The 14,089-nt window shown below is 40.1% G+C and overlaps 1 protein-coding gene and 1 pseudogene across 2 annotated transcripts in view; one reads left to right on the top strand and one right to left on the bottom strand.

Annotated features, from left to right (window-relative positions):
* Nucleotides 1-14,089, top strand: part of ZC4H2 (zinc finger C4H2-type containing) — a 60,280-nt gene that overhangs the window by 20,244 nt on the left and 25,947 nt on the right. The window lies entirely within an intron of this gene.
* Nucleotides 12,913-13,728, bottom strand: LOC121483547 (annotated as a pseudogene).

The following is a 14,089-nucleotide window of genomic DNA, read 5'->3' as shown; positions in this document are numbered from 1 at the left end:
CAGGTGCTAAACCGCTGGGCCACCGGGGCTGCCCCACACTAAAGAGTTTTTATCAGGGATCAATGCTGTCTTTTGTCAAATGCTTTCTCTGCATCTATTGAGAGGATCATATGGTTCTTGTTTTTCCCTTGTTGATATGATGAGTCACATTGATTGTTTTACGAGTGTTGAACCGGCCTTACATCCCGGGGATGAATCCCACTTGGTCATAGTGAATAATCCTCTTAATGTATTGTTGGATCCTTTTTTTTTAAAGATTTATTTATTTATTTATGATAGACATAGAGAGAGAGAGAGAGAGGCAGAGACACAAGAGGAGGGAGAAGCAGGCTCCATGCCGGGAGCCCGACATGGGACTCGATCCGGGGACTACAGGATCACGCCTTGGGCCAAAGGCAGGCGCTAAACCACTGAGCCACTCAAGGATCCCCTATTGTTGGATCCTATTGGCTAGTATGTTGTTGAGAATTTTTGCATCTGTGTTCATCAGAGATATTGGTCTATAATTCTCCTTTTAGGTGGGGTCTTTGCCTGGTTTTGGAATTAAAATTATGCTTGCGTGCAGCCCTGGTGGCTCAGTGGTTTAGCACTGCATTCAGCCCAGGGCATGATCCTGGAGACCTGGGAACGAGTCCCACATCGGGCTCCCTGCATGGAGCCTGCTTCTCCCTCTGCCTGTGTCTCTGCCTCTCTCTCTCTCTCTCTCTCTCTCTCTCTCTCTCTCTCTCTGTGTGTGTGTGTGTGTGTGTGTCTCATGAATAAATAAATAAAATCTTAAATAAAAGTATAAAAATAAAATAAAACAAATTAAAACAAAATAAATAAAATAAAATGAAACCTGCCTCATAAGATGAGTTCGGAAGTTTTCCATCCCTTTCTATCTTTTTGGAACAGCTTTAGTAGAATAGATATTGTTTGTTCTTTAAATGTTTGATAGAATTCCCCTGGGAAGCCATACTGCCCTGGACTTTTGTGTCTTGGAAGGTTTTTAATGACTTCTTCACTTTCCTCCCTTGTTATTGGCCTGTTCAGGTTTTCTTTTTCACCACGTTCCAGATTTGATAGTTTGTAGTTTTCCAGAAATGCATCCATTTCTTCTAGATTGCCTAATTTATTGGTGTATAGTGGCTCATAGTGCATTTTTAACATCGTTTTTATTTCCTTCGTTGTGATCTCTCCTTTCTCATTCGTGATTTTATTAATTTGAGTCTTTTCTCTTTTGTTTTTAATAAGGCTGGCTAATGGTTTATCTATGTTACTCATTCTTTTAAAGAACCAGCTCCTGCTTTTGTTGATCTGTTATACAGTTCTTCTGGACTCTATTTCATTGAGTTCTCCTTGGATCTTTATTAACTCTCTTCTGCTTGGTGTAGGTTTTATTAGCTATTCATTCTCCAGTTTCTTTAGATGTGAGGTCAGCTTTTTTGAGTTTTTTCCAATTTTTTGAGGGATGCTTGTATTGCGATGTATTTTCTTCTTAGGACTGCATTTGCTGAATCCCAAAGATTTTGAACAGGTGTATCTTCATTCATTAGTTTCCATGAATCTCTAATTTTTCTCTAATTTCCTGATTGACCAATCCATCCTTTAGTAGGATGCTTTTTAACCTCCACATGTTTGAGTGTCTTCCAAATTTCTTCTTGTGATTGAGTTCAAGATTCAAAGTATTATGTTCTGAAAATATGCAGGGGAGGATCCCAAACATTTGGCACCGGTTGAGACCTCATTTGTGACCCAGTATCTGTTCTAGTCTAGAAATTTCCATGTGCAATTTAGAAGAATGTGTATTCGGTTCTGTTCGGATGTAAATTTCTCTAAATTTCTGTGAAATCCATCTGGTACAGTGTATCATTTAATGCTCTTGTTCCTTTGTAGATGTTGTGTTTAGAAAATCTGTCATTTGCGGAATGTGCCGTGTTGAAGTCTCCCAGTTTTGGTGTATTATTATCTAAGTATGTCTTTACTTTGGTTTTTAATTGATTGATATACTTGGCAGCCCCGACATTAGGGGCATAAATATTCATGATTTCTAGGTCCTCTTGTTGGATATATCCTTTAAGTACGATAAAATGTACCTCTTCATCTCTTACTACAGTCTTTGGGATGAACTTTAATTTATCTGATATAAGGATTGCTACTCCTGCTTTCTTTTGAGGACCATTGAATGTTTCTCCTTCCTTTCATATTCAGGCTGGAGGTATCCTTAGGTCTAAAATGAGTCTCTTAAAAAAAAAACAAAATAAAATGTGTTTGTAGTCAGCAAATAGATGGGTCTTGCCTTTTTATCCAGTCTGAAACCCTGCGTCTTTTTTGGATCATTTAGCCCATTCACGTTCAGAGTTAACTTTGAAAGATATGAATTTAGTGTCATCATAATACCTATTCAATCCCTGTTTTTGTGGATTATTTCTTTGGGCTTCCTCTTTCTTTTACAGAGTCCCCCTTACTATTTCTTGTAGAGCTGGCTTGGTGATCACATATTCCTTTAGTTTCTGCCTATCTTGGAAGCTCTTTATGTCTCCTTCTATTCTGAATGAGAGCCTTGCTGGATAATGTATTCTTGGCTGCAGGTTCTTCTCATTTAGGACCCTGAATATATCCTGCCAGCCCTTTCTGGCCTGCCAGGTTTCGGTGGAGAGGTCTGCTGTTAATCTAATATATTTTCCCATATAATTTAGGGATCTCTTGTCTCTTGATGCTTTAAGGATTTTCTCTTTCTCTTTGGAATTACCGAGTTTCACTATTAAATGTTGATGTGTTGAACCGTTTTTATTTATTTTAGGGAGGGTCCTCTCTATCTCCTGGATCTGAATGCCTGTGTCCCTCCCATATTAGGGAAGTTCTCAGTTATGACTTGATCAAATGTGCTTTCTTCTCCTCTGTCCCTCTCGGCACCCTCTGGAACCCCAATTATACTTAGATTTTTTCCTTCAGAGGCTGTCATTTATTTCCCTTAACCTTTTCTCATGACCTTTTAATTGGTTTTCTCTTTTTTCCTCAGCTTCCTTCCTTGCCACCAACTTGTCTTCTATGTCACTCACTCTTTCTTCTACCCCATTAACCCTTGTCATTAGGACCTCCAGTTTGGATTGCATCTCATTTAATTGATTTTATTTTTGGCCTGATTAGATCTAAAATCTGCAGTCATGAATTCTCTTGAATCCTTTATTGTTTTTTCCGTAGCCACCAGGCGCTTTATAATTCTTTCTGACATAGAATTATAATCCAAATTCTGTAACTCTGTGGGAGAGAATACTGTTTCTGAGTCTTTCTTTTGTGGTGAGTTCTTCTTTCTAGTCATTTTGCTCAGTGCCTAGTGGCTGTATGAGCGGGCTGTGTCAAGAACATCAACTACGACCTAAGTAAATTTCAGCCTAGATGATTCCTGGAGCTTTTCCAGTGCTGCTTGGTCAATAACTTACTCTTTCCCTGTTCTTTCAACTGGTCTTCTGTGGGAGGGGCCTGCTGTGCTGCTTCTCAGGTGTGTGAACCTGGGGTAGCTGCCCCGTCCCCCACTTGGTGCTGGGCTCAGTGGGAGTTGTTTATCTTGTGAGGCCTCTGTTTCCTTGGGCCCCGCACCTCCCAGGCACAGGGTGAAACAGAGGAACAACAACACTGGCAAAGGCCAGCTCTCTAGCTCAGGAGTCAGTTCCCCTAGTAACTACCACAGTCTCCCACTATGCACTGACCTGGGTGCTCCTGGGTTGGGTGCGCTGATCTGCACAGCTTGGGGGCACATGGCGGCTGGATAGTCCCTGCTGTCCTGTGCCTACCCCACCACCGCCTGTCCAGGGGGGAGTGCAGGATCCCTGGCTTTGTCCACCCAGTGCCCTGGGATCCAGGGCCTATGCTGTTGGAATCATGCTCCCAAGGCCACAGGTCCCAAAGGCAGCAGGGCGCAGCCTCCTCCACCCAGATCCCCCGCCTGCTGGACCGGCTTCTCTCAGATGCCCCGCTGGGTGTGCGCCCCAGCTCTTTACCAAGATCGGCCCATAGCGTGGTGCACTTTCCCCTGGGGCGCACTTCCTCTATTAGTGACTCCAGGAGACTAGAGGCTCCACTACCCCTCCTGCTATTCTGTTTGATTTCCCTGCTAAGCACCTTTCCATGCCGGAGGAATCCGGTACAGATTTTTTAAAGTTCCTGCTTATGAAACCACAAATGTTGGAGAGGATGCGGAGAAAAGGGAACCCTCTTACACTGTTGGTGGGAATGTGAACTGGTGCAGCCACTCTGGAAAACTGTGTGGAGGTTCCTCAAAGAGTTAAAAATAGACCTGCCCTACGACCCAGCAATTGCACTGTTGGGGATTTACCCCAAAGATTCAGATGCAATGAAACGCCGGGACACCTGCACCCCGATGTTTCTAGCAGCAATGTCCACAATAGCCAAACTGTGGAAGGAGCCTCGGTGTCCATCGAAAGATGAATGGATAAAGAAGATGTGGTTTATGTATACAATGGAATATTACTCAGCCATTACAAACAACAAATACCCACCATTTGCTTCAACGTGGATGGAACTGGAGGGTATTATGCTGAGTGAAGTAAGTCAATTGGAGAAGGACGAACAGTGTATCTTCTTTCTCATTCATTTGGGGAATATAAATAACAGTGAAAGGGAATATAAGGGAAGGGAGAAGAAAAAGACTCCTAACTCTGGGAAACGAACTAGGGGTGGTGAAAGGGGTGGAGGGCAGGGGGTGGGGGTGAATGGGTGACGGGCACTGAGGGCGGCACTTGACGGGATGAGCACTGGGTGTTATTCTGTATGTTGGTAAATTGAACACCAATAAAAAAATTAATTTATTTAAAAAAATTAAAAAAAATAAAGTTCCTGCTTCTCCGGGGCTGGGCTTTCCCCACCGATCCTTAGCCAGCTCCTCATGGAGCCCCTACCCCCTTGATTCTTTTTTTTTTTTTCAGCCTTCCTACCTTGTTAGATCTGAAAACCCTTCTCACTGTAGTGTTCCAGCTGTTCTCTCTAAATCTCAGGTTGAATTTGTAGGTTTTCAGGATGATTTGAAAGTAATCTAAGTAAGTTGATGGAGTCAGGTGAGTGAGGCACCTATTCCTCCACCGTCTTGCTCCCCACCTTAGTCATTACTTTAAATTCTGAATCAGGAATATTACCTATATCTGTTTATTTAGATCCCTAACAATGATATTTTCTTGTTCCTTCTTTTAGGATGAATTTCTCCATGTGGCATTTTGTCTAAGTCTTGATCATCCTTTTTGTGCTAGGAAAGCCTGTTGTATTTCCCTGCTCCTGAGAGTAATGTCTTTATGAAGAAGAGGTCATATATAATGTCCTGAGCCTGGTGCTTCAGGAATTGTCTCTTTTGTATGGCGTGTGTACTCTGCTTTTGTGTTATGGCTGCTCTATCCCTCAGGTCAGTCCTCTGTAGAGTTTTTTATTAACCTGCAGTGGGGCGTGTTTGGACCTTGGCCAGAGTGTGGTGAGTTTTAATTTAGATGGTCTGCTTGTTATAAAAGACGCGATGCTATTTCCAGCAGTGCTGAAGCTTTGCAGAACTTTATGGTCAATAGATGTGGTGTATGCTGGGGTTTGTCCTGGTCTTCTGGGGGAGGAGCCCAGTGCAGTGGTTCTCAGACACACTTGCTTGAGAAAAGCAGTACCAGCAAAGTACAGGGGAAGCAGGGTTTGATATAAACAATTTTGGCCCTGTGCTATTTATTGAAGTTAGATTATGCTAAGGGACAAGGGAGGGAAATGGTGCCAGCCAGCTCCCTTGTCTTCAGAGAGGGGAATTCATGTTTGTTGCTGTCAGGGAAGCTTTCCTAGAAAAATGAATATATTTCCCTCCTGCATCCTAGGTGTTTTTCAGATCACTGCTTACACACTGTCTGTGTCCAGGTCACTTGCCTGTCTAGAGAAGTGCAGTGCACTTTGGGGTTATTCCATACAGGCCAGTTGAGTTTCAGAACTCTAAAACTTTAGAAACCTGGAATGACAGGGGCCCACACAAATTTTCTGTGTGGGGTGGGGGGATATTTCACTGTGCTGGGATTGATGCAGATTTGACCCAGAAGGGCAGTTGCACCAGAGGTCAGGCATGTGGAATTTGGAACAAAGCAAGCAGCTTTGCTAAATGGGTAGTGTCTGGGTTAGCCACCCTCATCAGGTGGCTTTGTGCCTATGATGAGTGGCAGGGGGAGGGTAATATCTCTCACCAGCTCCTTTGTCCCCAGAGAGGCAATGCCACCTCTCTCAGATGTACTCCAAGAAGGGGAAACCATCTCTCCCAGTGTGTCTCAGGAGATCTTCAGATGGTGCTGTCTGCCCCCCGGGCTACAACCTGACTGCCTTCTCTACGGGAGCACTGCAATGTCCTCAGTGCTGTATACCAGCCACAATACTGACCTCTAAAACTCAAGTCTTTGAGCTCTGCTGGTTGAAAAAACTCACAGAAATCAGCCCCTCTTATTTTCCCAGTCAGTAGCTTTGGAGAAGTGTTTTCCTTGTGTGTCCCCTGTGTGCCTTTCTCTTTTCTCTCTCTCTCCTACCTAGCTCCACAGATTCTGTTTCTTGATTTGCCTCTCTCTCTCTCTTTTTTCCCCTTTGCCTGTTTGTTTTGTGTATTAATTCCACATATGAGTGAAATCATGGTATTTGTCTTTCTCTGACTTATTTTGTTAGCATAATACACTCTAGCTCCATCCATTTCATTGCAGATGGCAAGATTTAATTCTTTTTGATGGCTGGGTAATATTCTATTATAAATTTTATGTAATTATATATTATATTAATTATATATGTATTATAATTCTTTATCCATTCATCAGTTAATGAACTTTTGGGCTCTTTCTATAATTTGGCCATGGTAGATAATGCTTCTATAAATACTAGGGTGCATTATTCCTTTGAATTAGTATTATTCTATTCTTTGGGTAAATACCTACTAGTGCAATTGCTGGATCATGGCATAGTTTCATTTTTCACTTTTTGGGGAACCTACATACAATTTTTCAGAGTGGCTCCACCACTTTGTATTCCCAGCAACAGTGCAAAGGGGTTCCCCATTCTCCACATCCTCACCAACACCTATTCTTTCTTGTGTTGATGGCTTTAGCCATCATCACAGGTGTGAGGTGATATCTTATTGTAGTTTTGATTTTTATTTTCCTGATGATGGGTGATATTGTGCATCTTTTAATGTGTCTTTGGCCATTCATTGTCTTCTAGGACATTAGAAAAAATATCTTTGTAAAAATATCTATTCATGTCTTCTGTCCACTTTTTAATTGGTTTGTTCAGTCGTTTTGGGTATTGAGATTTATAAGCTCTTTATATATCTTGGATACTGTCCCTTATTAGATACATCATTTGTAAATATCTTCTCCCATTCAATAGGTTGCCTTTTAATTTTGTTGATTATTTACATGGAAATAGATTTTAATTTCTCCTGGTTAGATTCCTAACCAGGAATTTCTGCATCATATGATAAGCATACATATAACTTTTTATGATATTGGAAACTGTTTTCCAAAGTATTGTGGCACTTTCCATCACCAGAAGTAGTGTATGAAGATTTCACTTGCTCTATATCCATGACACTTGGTAATCAAGTGTGTATAAAAGGACATTATTGCCATCAAAGTGGTGTGTAAAGTAGTAATTCTTTGTAGTTTACTGTAGTTAACTTGCATTTTCCTAATGAGTAATTCTTTTGAGCATCTTCTTCATGGGTTATTTGCCACCAATATATCTTTGCTGAAATACCTATTCAGATCTTTGGCCCATTTTTCAATTGTTTGTTAACTTACTGTGGATTTTTTATGTATTCTGGATACAGGCATCACAAAGATGGTTTCCCAATCTGTGATTTGTCTTTACATTCTCTTAACTGTCTTTTGAATTGCAGAACTTCTCAATAGTGATGAAGAAGTCTAAATCATTAATACTTTCTTTTATGGATTGCATTTCTGTAAAAGAAATCTTTGCCTAAGAGAAATTCACAAAAATGTTCTTCTATGTTTACGTCACAAATATTTTCTTCTGAGTTTTCCTCCAGAAAGTTTATTTCTTAGGTTTTACACATAAGCCTATGATTCATTTTCACTTAATTGCTGTATATGATTCAGATTATGTCAAAATTATTTATTTGTTTATATTTTGCATGTGAATATACAGTTGTATCAGGACCAGTTGTTGAAAAGGACATGTTCCCCATAGCATTGTTTCTACACCTTTCTCAGAAACCAGTTGTTCTTATGTTTGTAGGTTTATTTCTGGACTTTCTTTTTTACTTCATAGTTCCATTTGTCTATCTTTATGACAATATGTCAATGTTGCTTTTTAAATTTATTATTGAAGAATAATGGACATATAATGTTATATTAGCCTCAGGTATATAACAGAGTAATCCAACCATTTTGTACATTGTTAATTGTTCACCACTGTAAGTGTTGTCACCATCTGTCACCTACTGTATTATTACAATATTATTGACTATATTTGTTGTGCTGTATTTTTCATCACAACTTATTTATTTTATAAGTAGATTTTGTACTTTTTAATACTTTTTATCTATTTCATTAGCTTCCCTCCTCCACATTTCAGTGGTACCCACCAGTTCTCTATTTTTAATAATCCATTTCTGGTTTTTTATTTGTTTTATTTTTTGATCCCACATATGAGTAGAATCATATGGAATTTGTCTCTGACTGAATTATTCCACTTAGCTGAATGCCTTCTAGGTTCATCCATGTTGTCACAAATGGCAAGATCTCATTCTTTTTATGACAAGCAATGTTCCATTATATATTTATATACCACATTTTCTTTATGCATTCATCTATTGGTAGACATTTGTATTGCTGCCATTTCTATTGTAAATAAAACTCAATAAATACAGGGGGTGCATATATCTTTTTGAATTAGTGATTTTGTTCTTTGTGTAAATACCCAGTAGTGGAATTATTGGATCCTATGATATTTCAATTAATTTTTTTCAGGAAACTACAAACTTTTTCACAGTAGGTGTACCAATTTATATTACCAACAACAGTGCATGATGGGTTCCTTTTTCTCTACATTCTCACCAACGCTTATCTTTTGTCTTTTTGATTCTAGCCATTGTAACAGGTATAAGGTAGTATGTCATTTTGGTTTTGATTTGCATTTCCCTGATGATTAGTGTTATTGAGCTTCTTTTCATATGTGGGCTTTACAATGATATGTCTTTGTAAAAATGTCTATTCAGATTCTCTGCCATTTTTTTTTAATTAACTTTTATTGGTGTTTAATTTACCAACATACAGAAAAACACCCAGTGCTCATCCCGTCAAGTGTCCACCTCAGTGCCCGTCACCCATTCCCCTCCAACACCCGCCCTCCTCCCCTTCCACCACCCCTAGTTCGTTTCCCCGAGTTAGGAGTCTTTATGTTCTGTCTCCCTTCCTGATATTTCCCAACATTTCTTTTCCCTTCCTTTATATTCCCTTTCACTATTATTCATATTCCCCAAATGAATGAGAACATACACTGTTTGTCCTTCTCCGATTGACTTATTTCACTCAGCATAATACCCTCCAGTTCCATCCACGTTGAAGCAAATGGTGGGTATTTGTCGTTTCTAATTGCTGAGTAATATTCCATTGTATACATAAACCACATCTTCTTTATCCATTCATCTTTCGATGGACACCGAGGCTCCTTCCACAGTTTGGCTATTGTGGCCATTGCTGATAGAAACATCGGGGTGCAGGTGTCCCGACGTTTCATTGCATCTGAATCTTTGGGGTAAATCCCCAACAGTGCAATTGCTGGGTCGTAGGGCAGGTCTATTTTTAACTCTTTGAGGAACCTCCACACAGTTTTCCAGAGTGGCTGCACCAGTTCACATTCCCACCAACAGTGTAAGAGGGTTCCCTTTTCTCCGCATCCTCTCCAACATTTGTTGTTTCCTGCCTTGTTAATTTTCCCCATTCTCACTGGTGTGAGGTGGTATCTCATTGTGGTTTTGATTTGTATTTCCCTGATGGCAAGTGATGCAGAGCATTTTCTCATGTGCATGTTGGCCATGTCCATGTCTTCCTCTGTGAGATTTCTCTTCATGTCTTTTGCCCATTTCATGATTGGATTGTTTGTTTCTTTGGTGTTGAGTTTAATAAGTTCTTTATAGATTTTGGAAACTAGCCCTTTATCTGATATGTCATTTGCAAATATCTTCTCCCATTCTGTAGGTTGTCTTTTAGTTTTGTTGACTGTATCCTTTGCTGTGCAAAAGCTTCTTATCTTGATGAAGTCCCAATAGTTCATTTTTGCTTTTGTTTCTTTTGCCTTCGTGGATGTATCTTGCAAGAAGTTACTGTGGCCAAGTTCAAAAAGGGTGTTGCCTGTGTTCTCCTCTAGGATTTTGATGGAATCTTGTCTCACATTTAGATCTCTCATCCATTTTGAGTTTATCTTTGTGTATGGTGAAAGAGAGTGGTCCAGTTTCATTCTTCTGCATGTGGATGTCCAATTTTCCCAGCACCATTTATTGAAGAGACTGTCTTTCTTCCAATGGATAGTCTTTCCTCCTTTATCGAATATTAGATGGCCGTACATTTCAGGGTCCACTTCTGGGTTCTCTATTCTGTTCCATTGATCTATGTGTCTGTTTTTGTGCCAGTACCACACTGTCTTGATGACCACAGCTTTGTAATACAACCTGAAATCTGGCATTGTGATGCCCCCAGCTAAGGTTTTCTTTTTTAAAAAATTCCCCTGGCTATTCGGGGTCTTTTCTGATTCCACACAAATCTTAAAATAATTTGTTCTAACTCTCTGAAGAAAGTCCATGGTATTTTGATAGGGATTGCATTAAACGTATAAATTGCCCTGGGTAACATTGACATTTTTACAATATTAATTCTGCCAATCCATGAGCATGGAATATTTTTCCATCTCTTTGTGTCTTCCTCAATTTATTTCAGAAGTGTTCTATAGTTTTTAGGGTATAGATCTTTTACCTCTTTGGTTAGGTTTATTCCTAGGTATCTTATGCTTTTGGGTGCAATTGTAAATGGGATTGACTCCTTAATTTCTCTTTCTTCAGTCTCATTGTTAGTGTATAGAAATGCCATTGATTTCTGGGCATTGATTTTGTATCCTGCCACGCTACCAAATTGCTGTATGAGTTCTAGCAATCTGGGGGTGGAGGCTTTTGGGTTTTCTATGTAGAGTATCATGTCATCGGCGAAGAGGGAGAGTTTGACTTCTTCTTTGCCAATTTGAATGCCTTTAATGTCTTTTTGTTGTCTGATTGCTGAGGCGAGGACTTCCAGAACTATGTTGAACAGCAGTGGTGAGAGTGGACATCCCTGTCTTGTTCCTGATCTTAGGGGAAAGGCTCCCAGTGCTTCCCCATTGAGAATGATATTTGCTGTGGGCTTTTCGTAGATGGCTTTTAAGATGTCGAGGAAAGTTCCCTCTATCCCAACACTCTGAAGGGTTTTGATCAGGAATGGATGCTGTATTTTGTCAAATGCTTTCTCTGCATCTAATGAGAGTATCATATGGTTCTTGGTTTTTCTCTTGCTGATATGATGAATCACATTGATGGTTTTACGAGTGTTGAACCAGCCTTGTGTCCCAGGGATAAATCCTACTTGGTCATGGTGAATAATTTTCTTAATGTGTTGTTGGATCCTATTGGCTAGTATCTTGTTGAGAATTTTTGCATCCATGTTCATCAGGGATATTGGTCTGTAATTCTCCTTTTTGGTGGGGTCTTTGTCTGGTTTCGGAATTAAGGTGATGCTGGCCTCATAGAACGAATTTGGAAGTACTCCATCTCTTTCTATCTTTCCAAACAGCTTTAGTAGAATCTCTGCCATTTTTAATCAGACTATTTGCTTTTAATGTATATCTTGAGTTTTATATGCTCTTTATATCTTTTGAATATTAATCTTTTATCAGACATAAAATTTTCAAATATCTTCTTTCACTTAGTAGTTTGCTTTTTCATTTCATTGATGGTTTCTTTTGCTTTTTATTTTGGTATTGTCCCAATAGATTATTTTTGCTTTTGTTTTCCTTGCCTGAGGAGACATATCTACAAATATGTTGCAAAGGCTGATATCCAAGAGATTATTACCTGTGTTTTCTTTTAGTTTTATGGTTTCAGATCTCACATTTAGATCTTTAATTGGTTTTAAGTTTATCCTCTGTTCTTTTTTGGGCATAGAAAGAGCTCGCATATTCGTGCCTCTATGTATAAGTCCACCAATACTATTGGATTTGTGTCCCAGTGTTAAGACTTTATTTAACTTGTGCCTCCCTAAAAATCTTCTCTCCAAATATTGTCACTTTAGGGGTTAGGGTTTGAATACATGTATTTTAGAAGGACACAATGCATTCTGTACTTTCTACTCTATGCTCCCCCCACCCCGGCACATCCTTCTCATGTGCAAAAGTCATTCATTCCTTCCCATAACCCCAAATGTCTTAAGCCATTGCAGCATATATGCCCAGCCCAAAGTTTCATCTAAATATCATCTCAAGTAGGTTTGGGTGAAACTTGTGGTATGATTCATCCAGAGTCAAAATTTCTCTCCATCTGTGAAAGCAGACGAGTTATATTTCCCAAGTATAGTAGTATAACAGGTATAGGAAAAACATTCTCTTTTTTAAAAGGAGAAATCAGAAAGATTAGATTGGCAGTTCCCAATGAAGTGCTAAACCTAGCATGTTAAGTTCCATTACATTTTTTTAAACCCAATGTATTTAATATATTCATCACAAGGGTTCAAACAGAGACTTAATTTAAATTAGTAATTTAAAAAACAGAAACAAAACAAAAATGATACCACAGCTTCAGATACAGAGTCCTAGACAGAAATGAAGAGGACAGACCATGTAGGGAGAAAACAAAAAGACAACACAAGGAAAGAGGCTGGGCAGTCAGGGATCTTGGCTGGTGACCTGCTTTGAGTAGGTTTCTTGCAGTTACTTCTTAAAGGCTGTGGAGTTTTTCCAGAGCTCAGCAGCATGTGTGTTCAAATGACTATCAATGTTGGGTTCTCCTAGCAAGCTCTGGATGAACAGCAGGATGGTCCTGACGTCACAAGGGCAGACCGTTTGTCCTTCAGGATGTCCAAGCAGATGTTACCCTGGGCGTCCATGTTGGGGTGGTAGCAGGGTGTGAGGAACTTCACTGTGGGTGCGTTGTAAGGGTAGCTACTGGGGAACTCCAGGGAGAGCTTATACCTCAGGTCTTCATATACTGTGCCAGCTACTCCGTAGGTGGTCCCCACCCATTTGAAAAGGTTGTCTGATTCAGGAAAGGCAGAAATTCCTTTATCAACAGACATCATGAGGGTAATCAGCTCCTGCTGCAGCCTCTTGCCCATGGGGCCCTGGGCGGTGCCCCCGCTGGAGTTGCCTCCTTTCCAGGTAGTGGTGACACTGGCGGCAGCTGGGTCTCAGTTCTGGGAGGCCATCCTGGCGGCGCAGGGAGGGAGGCAGGAACTCGGAGAGCACAACTGCAACTGTCTGTATTACATTTTTAAGGCTCAAGAATCAGTTTCTTTGGCTAGGTAATTTGAGCAGCATCACCCCTACAACTCCTTGTGGCAGCCACATCCTGACAGCTCTATGCAGTCACCTTTCTCCTTGAGGCACTAGTCAGGTATCCTGGCCTATTGGAACTAAGTAGGGGAACCCATTCTTTGAAAATGAGGAGAAAACAGCCTTGCCCCCTGGGTCTATTAGTTGTGGGCTTATGGTGGGAGTGGCAGCCCTAATGATCTCTGAATCATGTTCAGCATCATTCTTGCCTTTACTTGAAAGAAAAAACATGTTTGAACTAAATAATTCTATTGTCCTTTCCTGCAAAATCCCAGAGTTTGAAAAACTTTATATTTCTGCTTTCCTTTGTGCATACTGACAGTGTCTATGCTTGTATAATCACATTTGTATTCCTGATGTCTGCTGAGATACCTGATTAAAATAATAAGTAATCTCAGAGTGGTTTCCAGCCACATCGTTCATGTTCTTTCCATAACATGTTTATGTTATATATATTTTGCAATATAGATGGAATTAGAGTTTTCTAAATCTTCAAGTTCTGGTTCCTTTT

The sequence above is a fragment of the Vulpes lagopus genome, chromosome X (genome assembly GCF_018345385.1).
Source record: "Vulpes lagopus strain Blue_001 chromosome X, ASM1834538v1, whole genome shotgun sequence".
Lineage (NCBI taxonomy): Eukaryota > Metazoa > Chordata > Mammalia > Carnivora > Canidae > Vulpes > Vulpes lagopus.
The sequence above is the reverse complement of the archived record's forward strand: the minus strand, read 5'-3'. Positions and strand labels throughout refer to the sequence as shown.